We start from the raw sequence: 10,220 nt of genomic DNA, 5'->3' as shown, positions 1-10,220 counted from the left end.
CCTAATTCTAAGTCCAACACTCATAATCCATTATGCAGCATGAAGCCTCTCATTTCCTCTCATTGAATCACATCATTATTTTTGGTCTGATTTTAATTCCACAAAACAGCAAAGAGGATCATCTTGTTCCAAAAGCCATCACATACTGACACAATACCACCCCATCCCCAAGAGACAAGCAAGCTAATTGCTTATAACAGGGTATGGCTGATTAAATTAACTGACAAATAAAATTGGGCAGGAAGGAAAGGGTAGTGGCCAAACAAAAGTTTATACCTTAAGTTAAATCTCTAAGAAGATCAGGCAGCTAGGTGGCACAGTGGATAGATTGGTGAGGGCCTGGAATCAGGAAGACTCATCTTTGTGAGTTAAATCTATCCTTAGATACTTATTAGATGTGCGACCCTGGGCAAGTCACTTAACCCTATCTGCCTCAGTTTCCTTATCTGTCAAATGAGCTGGAGAAGGAAATGACAAACGACTCCAATATCTTTGCTTAGAGAACCCCAAATGGAGTTACAAAGAGTTTGAAAAAGACTGAAATGACTGAACAACAACAACAGAGAAGAGGAGACAGGCATAGATTTAGGTTAGGAAGCATTCAGCTCTGTCCCGCCCAAGAGAAGGGAGGGAAGAGAAAGGATCCAGTAGCAACCTGCTGGTTAATGCAGCAGTAATCCCCAAGAGTGTCAAAATGTGTTTTCCTTGGTAGGCTACATATGCAAACAATTATATATAGAGAGATACTTTGATGTCCAGGAGAATCAAATGTTTGTCAGGCTCTATCACCCACTGTAATTTCAATAAATCTATAGTTATAGTGCTGGAGTCATCTACAAGCTACTAATACTTTCATGAGACAAACAATAAATCATAATTTAGTACTGTCCAATTAAATAAAAGAGAGTGACAACTCTATCTCATAGTCCAGATATGGTGTTTGGTGTATCCTTCCAAACAGCACAGAATTATAGTAGAACTCAAAGACATCTTAGAGATTATCTAGCCCAGTTGGTCCATTTTGTTGATAAAGAAAGCCAGAGATCCAGAGAGGTTAATTGACTTGTCAAAGAGCACACAACTGTGTGACTATATATAATGGAGCAACACTTTATATAGTTGACAGAGCTGGGGCTAGAATCTGGGTGTCTTGTGCTCTTCACACCATTAGATAATGTTTAATGATTACACTAAATTGTCTTCTGACTTCTCAATTTTCAGATTCAAGAACTTCCAAAATCCAATGGCATATCTAGGCATATCTAATAATAGTTTAATAGTATATGAGTCACTCCAGCATATATAGAGGGCTATATAATAATGACAAAAAGGACATTAATCGTGATATTTGATAGAGATCTACTCTAATGTAGGGAGGGAAGGAAGTGAAGGAAGGAGAAGGGAGGAGAGAAAGAGAAGAAAAGGAAAGGAAGAAAAGAAAGTTAAAAAAAGGGAAGGAAGGGAAGAGGAGGAAAATAATCAACCATATGGTATAGATTATAAAGGAAAGTATACAAAAAAATGCAAAAGTGAAAAGTGCCACTTTTACATACAGATAACAGAATATATAACGTTTCACACTTTGTAATACATATAAATTGTTTTATATTAGTTTTGATAAAAAGCAAAACAAATCGACATTTCTATCTTCTTTGTTTCAAAGAAAAATATATTTTGTTAGGACACATTTTAATATGGTCAGTCCATTAACTAACATGTGGTGGGAGAGCGGGTGGTAATGAGCTCTATATTAGTGTTTCAATTCTATATGTAAATTCACTTGTCTGACACCCTGTCATACTAGAAGATAGATATTGTTCTGCTTGAATCTTACACTGAATCATTTAATACTTCAAATGCTTATTAACAATCTGTGGCCCCAAAGTCATGTGTCCTGCCAAAGACACTTGATGCAAGGGGCAAAAAAGAATTAAAAAAAAAATAGATATTGGATTAAAAAGATTTCCTTTTAAAGCAACATCTATTTTTTAAAAGAAAAGCAAGGGCATTCATTATTATCTTCCTTATCCCCTTACTTCATTCAGATCTCAAAATCTCTTTACATAATCCCCCATTCTCTCTTCCTTTATTCTGGTCCCTGAGAAAGAGATGTTACTTCTCCTTGCCAATACCAATCAAACTCGTATGTGCCTTTACTATCATTCTCTCAAATTTCAACTAACAACTTCCTCTTTCTATCATTCTTTAGCTCTCTTTCATCCTCAAGTTGACCTTATCTACTGACTTTCCCCCCCACTATCAGTAAACATGACCATGCTCCTGTCTCTTCAACCCCGGGGGGGGGGGGGGAAAGCTTTCACTTACCATGCCTTTCTTTCAAGCTCCAGTCAGATCTCTATTTCCTTTCATTGCCATTCTAAAAAAGGTTTCTAAACTCATTGCATATATTGTCTCACGTCTCCTTAATTTTTCAATCCTTGCAGTATAGCTTCTGCCTCTACCTTTTGAATGAAGCTTTTGTCCAGTAAATGGAATGAAAATGATCTTTCCATGTCTAAATCAAATGATCCTTTTTTCATCCTTCTCGAGCTCTCTGCAACATTTGACATTATATACAATTCCTTTTTTCCTTGACTCTCTCCTTCCCTGGCTTCTATGACACTGCTCTCTCCTGGTTTTCCTCTTACCTGTTGGACTCATCCTTCATATCTTCTTTAGTGAATCATCATTCTTGATCTAACCCCCATGTGTCAGTGTGAAACTAGGACATCCTGCCCTTGTTCCTCTTTTCTATCTCTCTACTCTCTTAGTGACCTAACCTGCTCCCATGAATTCAATTATCATCTCTACAAAGATAGCTTCCAAATCTATACATCCATCCCTAATCTCTCTTATGGCCTCCAGTCTTAAATCATCAGTGACCTATTAAACATCACTCCTGAAAAGCATGTGGGAATTTCAAGCTCAAAGATGGCAAAAATTGAATTTATTATCTTTCCCCTTACTCCCACCTGCAATGCAAATTTCTGTATTTCTCAGGAGGTCACCACAATTGTGATTACCAATGATAGTTACACTCTCAGCACTATTGTTGTGCTTCTCTTTCTTATTCCCCAATATGCAAGTAGTGGTCAAGCCTTACTGAGCCTACCTTTAGAACAACTTCAGCTTCCATTTCCTTCTTTTTATTCACACAGCCACCACATTAGTTTAGGCCTTTATCATCTCCTGCATGAACTATTAGATCTTCTTGCCTATATTTTCTCTCCTCTTTGATCTGTCTGCTATACTGGTAATTTCCAGTTTTTGTTGCTGTTCTGCAAGCTCCTTTCACACATCCACACCTCCCTCTCTCTCTGTCTCTCTCTCTCTGTCTCTCTCTCTCTTTCTCTCCCTCTCTTTCTCTATCTCTCTGTCTCTCTGTCTCTGTCTCTGTCTCCATCTCTCTCTCTCTCTCTCTCTCTCACACACACACACACACACACACACACACACACACAGGTTATGAACCCACAGGGTAATTTAATATGCTTTACTCATAATATTCTTTTAGAATTATTCATTGCTTACTTATAATACCACAATGACAACAAACCCATAATGCTTCAAATATATACATGTTTGTCATGGATGAAAAAAATGTTTGCAACATTGCTTCATGCTTAAAATACCATGAAAGCACATTTTAGCAGCAGGAACCTCTTGGACCATTTCATGAACCTGCAAGGAGTTCACAGACCACTTAATAGGAATCACCACTCAAACTCATTCTCCACTGTCAAGATACCAAGACAACCCTCTTCAGGAACAGATATGACCATGCCATGCCATGATCAGAAATTCTTCTGTAACTCCTTATTTTCAGTAGGATAAAATCTAAACTTCCTACTTGGCATATATATAACTTCACATTCTAGCTTTAACCTACCATTCCAGGCTTATTTCAGGTTACTTTCCCTTATGCATTCTAGGTTCAAGCCAAATGGTCCCATTTGCTATTCCTGGAACTCAAAACAAGCTGTTCCCATATTTGGAAAGCTCTTTCATTCCTCACCTCTGCTTCTTAAAATACTTAATTTCCTCCTCTCAACTAAGGTACAACTATCTTCAATGAGAAATCTTTCCCAATTTCCCTAGTTGTTACTGCCTTCTCCATCTTCAAATTTTCATGTATTTCCATGACTGTTTACATATGTTGTCCCCGGAAGAATGTTCATCAGCCCCTTGAAGTTAGGGTCTGTTGTTTTTGGGTTCTTTTGGCCATTTTTTTACTTTTTTTTTTAATCATTGCATTTCTAGGGACAAATGCTGCAACTTGCCCATAGAATAAGCTTAATAATTGTTGAATAGACACACCCTCTATATCTGTATATTCATCATGGATTTGCACATGCAATATAACTTATTTGTTTCCTACCTTCAAAATAACAGTGTGTGTGTATGTGCGCACACACACATGCACACACACTAGTATGCTTCTGTTTTATAGAAGGGAGGCATTAAAAGTGAAGTCCACAGCTCATTTATGTATTATTACTCTATTTTTTCAATCACATACCTTTGTATCTAGTAAAAGGAAAGACCATGGACAGATAATACAGACATCAAAGAACAAAGTACTCATAATATGACAGCTTATTGTGTTCCTGAAATGCTGAATGCCCATGCCTATATTAGCAGAACAATGGAGAAAAGCTTTCCTCTCTCAATATTCCACATTCACGAAGGCAGCAATTACCAATGGAAGGAACAAACACACCAGTTTCTGGAATTTTGTCATTATTCATCTGTCCCAGGACAGTTTGTCCTTCAGTGTGTTGCTTTTGGTACAGCCCTTTTAATGCTAATGGCCATATGTGTGCATTTAGCAATTCCCTTGGAATCTGTAACAGGGTCAAGGAACCTTGGTCCAATACATGGTCTCATTCCTATGGCTTCCTTCTCGCTTAAATATTCATAGGACACAGTTGTTCCAAAGAAAACACACATCCTTTCAAAATCATTTCTATTTTTGCCCACACTAAAATCATGTCACAGTTGGTAGAGTGATTGATTATATCCTGCTAAATACATCCTACATTTAGTCATTTATGGCAGTGTTGATGCCATGAAATACCTTTCTTGTTCATGTAAGATCGTGGGTAGTTTAATGCAAAATTACTTAACAGCCTTGTGAGCTGAATAAAAGCAGACATACCTATGCTGATAGCAACAAAAAGCATGTGTATGCCATGCAAATCAATGATCTACTAAGGATTTTGATTCTGATTTAAATAGTTTCTCTAAATGCTCAAAAAACATCAGAAGCAATATTTTTGACAGTTGGCCAGAGCACCTACTTTGTAGCTTTCCTACTGGCTGGGATCTTAGGGGAAGAATCTTTACAAAAGCTTCAGTGATTTTTCTGTAACTATTGAATGTTTAATCACACTGAATGGCGGAACTTTTAAGAATAAATGCTGATGACTGTGAAAGATCTATTACAAAGGGTGGAGTCTTAGCTACAAAATCTCACTTTCTATTGACTAACAGGATATCATTTGCATAAAGTATTCTCTAGTGAGCAATGCACAGAAGACAGATAGGTCCAATGAAGTACTTTTTTCTACTGGACACCAGGCATAGTGGGCCTCAGGAAAAATATGGAGGGGACATAAATTATTGCAAAAAGAAGAAGTGACACACACATATAGTTCTTATAGAAGAAAGAAGATACAGCAAAACTGATTTTGGTAGGGCTAGGAAGCAAGAACTAATTGAATCTAATTCTCACAGGGATCAGCTAATGTGAATATGTCCACAACATGCTAGGAATTAGAATAATACACTCACATAGAAATATACATATAAACACACATGTATATATATGTCTTATATACATACACATATACACATGTGTATAGGTGTACATATACACACAAATGTATATATATGCATATATATATACATACTTTATGTACATACATATGAAAACTCATGTCCTCTAGAAGCCTACATTTGGGCAGTAATTATGAGAAAATAAGACCATTTCCTCTTGAGGTTTTCTTAAATTCAAATTTGAAAGTCTTTTGATTCAATTTATGTTTAGTAGCAATTAATGAAAGACCTACTTTACTCCCAGGACACTTTTAATCCTTATTTCCTTGTACTTAAGAGCAGAAATCTAGCCTGTACATTTAAACTCAAATCATTCTTCATTGTGGTTTCATAAGAATAACAGTGCAGTCTAATAATAATAATAATAATAATAATAGCTATTTATATATCACTTCAAGTTTTTCAAAGAACTTTATAATTCTGATCTCATTTTATTCTCACAGAAACCAAGGAGATAGGTGATATTATTATTCCTATTTTATAGATGAGGAAACAGAAACAAAGAGAGGTTAAATGACTTGCCCCCATTCACATAGCTAATAATTATCTGAGGTAGAATTTGAAATCAGGTCTTTCTGACTCCAGGTCTACTGATCTCTCCTCTGTGCCACCTTGATGATTCACCCTAAACAGTCACAAAGTAGAGAATACTTCTTGGGAAGGTGAGAGGAAAGTGAGACTTAGTCATTCAATGAATCAATAGGTTTTTTTTTTAAACTATCTGCCATGCACTATGATAAGGGCTGTAGATACAAAAAAGGCAAAAACATATTCTCTATCCACAAGGTGCTAACATTATAATGGGAGGAGACAACATGCAATCACAATGCATATATTAGATATATACAGTGTAAATAAAAAGTAATCTCAGAAGGACCAGTAGGAAGTGTAGGAAAATCAGGAAAGGCATCTTGGAGGAGATAGGATTTGAAGTGTGTCTTGAAAGAAGCCAGAGAAGCCAGGAGGTGGGAGTGAAAAGGCTTGGGATATAGAGTCTCATGAGCAAGAACAACAAATGGGCCAGTGTGTAGCCAGATGGGTGTTGGTAGCTCGGTGGTGCAGTGGATAGAGCTCTGGATTTGGAATCAAGAAGACATCTTCATGTATTCACATCTGGCCTCAGACACTTACTAGCTGTGTGACCTTGGGGAAGTCACTTTACCTTGCTTGCCTCAGTTTCCTCATCTGTAAAATGAGCTGGAGAAGAAAATGGCAAACCACCTCATCATCTTTGTTATGAAAACCCCAAATGGGGACAACTAAAAATGACTGAACAAAGTTGAATCATGGAGTAGTACATGGAAAGGAATAAGATATAACATATACCTGGAAAGGAAGGAGGGTACTGGGTTGTGATGCTATAGTTTTATAGTAAATTTACTTTTAACCTTTGTTTTAGAGAATCAGGAGTAAGTTTTTAAGGAACCAGAAAAACTTCTTATATATGTTGTCTCTCTCTATTAGAAGGTAAGCTCCTTAAAGAATCTATCTTTAGCATTGCTTTATAAAATTCATTTTTTCAATTATCAATATTTATTTTTTGTCTCTGTCATCTCTTCCCTCCCCATGGGATGGGGTTGGAGGCAGGGGAGGAGAAAAACAAAACCCTTATAACTAATGTGCAGGGTCAATTAAAACTAATTCCCATATTTACCATTTCTGAACTAGGAGGTAGGTACCATTCTTCATTACCAATCCTCTGAAATCACAATTGATCAATATTTTAAAGAGAGATTTTAAGTCTTTCTACATTGTTCACTTTTATGTTGTTTGTAGAATATAAATTACTCTCCTGGTTCTGTTAATTTCACTCTCTATTGTTCATGTAAGTTTTCCCAGGTTTCTCTATAATCACCTCATATAAGGTAGTTAACCTTATCTTGGGCAAGTCACTTAATCCTATTTGATTCAGTTCCTCATCTGTAAAATGAGCTGGAGATGGAAATGGCAAATCACTCCAGTATCTTTGCCAAGAAAACCCCAAATGAGGTCACAAAGAGTAGGACATGACTGAACAACAAAATTGTTTGACAAAGAAGCCCATTAACCTCATTTCAAGTCCTACTAGTCCAATACAAATCATTAAATTAACTTGGTAGGAAAAAAGCGAAAGAGAGGCTATTTATTGTTTTTACAAATCACTACTCTAAGTGCTTTCTTATGTTCTAGTTAATGACATGTTAATTTCAAAGCACAGAAAGCTTATTTCTCCAAGATACTTGAGGGGAAAGGCAGAGTGAATAACGTCATATATTGGTAGAATCACCTAGAAAAGCAAACGTTTTTATGTTAGTAATCACACAAATTGACTTGTTTTAACTATGATTAGTGTAGGAAAAATGCAACTGGCATTAAGGGAATGAAATAAGAAAGCATGGTGATATTTTATAAAATGCATCTTTTTTGAAAGACAATGAAATTCTTTGACTCAGTATTTATTTTTAAGGTTTCCTTAAAAGTAAAAATTAGGGGGGCAGCTGGGTGGTACAGTGAATGGAGCACCAGCCCTGAAGTCAGGAGGACCTGAGTTCAGATCTGGCCTCAGACCAAACACTTGAGACTTGCTGGCTGTGTGACCCTGGGCAAGTCACTTACCTCCAATTGCCTAAAAAAAAAAAAAAAAAAAAAAAAGGAAAAATTAGGTCTCTCTGAGATCTGATTTCTGGAAAGTTCCACAGGGATTTGTAGCTAAAACTACCAATTCTAGTACTTTTACAAAGTTTACAATCAAAGACCATTTTAACCTGCATTTTCTAGAAAAGGGGTTTGTTTCCTTTCAGAAGAGAATCAATGAAATTAAAAGAAATATTCGCTGTTTAAGTAAACACAGTAGAACATTTGTAATGAATTGCTTTCCTTCCTCCCTCACTCCCATCTCCTCCACACCCACTCTTCAATGACAAATAAAGGGAATTAGTTTAGAAGACAGGAACCAGGACGTCCTAATATCTATTATCAAACTACCATATTTCATTTTTCCTTGTAACATCTAAAGCACTGGAAAATTGATATACAATAGAAGAAACTCATTACCATTTCTTAGTGATATTTAACTCCTATGTAGAATTTCATTACTATATGATAAGGGAGCTGGCAGAGCTGAGAAACTATGTCAGAACAAACATTTAAACTCCTTGCCAAATGGAGAAATATATAACTGCTGAGGGTAGTAGTAGTATAGGTGACAAAATTATAACACAGTAAAGAATGAAGGGAAATTATGAGGTGTGTCTTTTCAAAATGTCCAAGAAAAAAAAGAGTTGAGGAGAAAACAGATCCTGCAGAGGACAGGGTTGTCTGCATCCTACTAAAACTTCTAATATCAAGACCATTTAAAGATGAAAAGAAATGACAGTTAAATTCAACAAATCTGCTGGTATTCGTATAATAATCTCTTCTCTTTGGAGAAGATATTGGGATGACAATATTTTGACTACCCATTTTCTACATGATATGATGCAGCAATGGCAACTTAGGAGGCACCTGAGAAGAACAGCTCCATTGATCGATTAATCTATCTGTCCATTCATCCATCTCTAACATCCATGCTGAAAGTGATACCATTTTAAGGTCATCAAGGAGTTTATTTTCTTGATTTTCCAAGAGGAAAAAAAAATCAAGAGAAACTGAAAAGTTCAAAAATGGTGCCTATTTTAAAATGTAGCTAAAAAGAAATTAGCAATAGCAATCAATGACTGATGTGCTTAATTTTTCATCTCTTTAAAATATTTCAGAAATTAGTTTATGGATGCATCAAAAATATACTTGATGAAAACATAAGAAAGAAACACATGGTTATTCATAGCAGATTTCCTATAGCAGACCACTTCATGATAGCGATAAAAATTGAACATGTACTAACATCCTTCCAGAATTCTAGCCTCAGTGCCATCCTCAAACCTTCACATTCACTCAACCATGTATTCAGTCTAAGTTGGTAAGTCTTTTCCATTTTACTATTCTTATAATATCTCTTGCATCCATCCTTTTATTTCCATTCAACTGCTCCATACTAGCTCAAGTCCCCATCACTTCTCAAATGGACTATTATAATAACTTCTTAATTCATCATCTTCCTTCCATTCTCTTCCCTCTCTAATCCATCCTACACACAAATGCCAAGGGAACAACTCCTAAAACAAAGGACTGACCATGTCACCAGTAAATTCCAGTGAGTCCTTATTACCCTTAAGATCAAATACAAACAAAGGGGTTTATAATTTAGAAGCTTTCACAGACAGACACTAACCTACTTTTCCAGGCTTATTATACATTACTCTTCTTTCAAGCACATGTCTAGCCAAACTAGCCTTTTTACTGTTCCTCACATAGCACCCTCTATCTCTCATCTCTTTGTCTCTGCAAGTCTACCTCCCACTCCT

This window comes from Vombatus ursinus, unplaced genomic scaffold (genome assembly GCF_900497805.2).
Source record: "Vombatus ursinus unplaced genomic scaffold, bare-nosed wombat genome assembly UNPS02006779.1, whole genome shotgun sequence".
Taxonomy (NCBI): domain Eukaryota; kingdom Metazoa; phylum Chordata; class Mammalia; order Diprotodontia; family Vombatidae; genus Vombatus; species Vombatus ursinus.
This window is presented reverse-complemented; position numbering follows the sequence as displayed.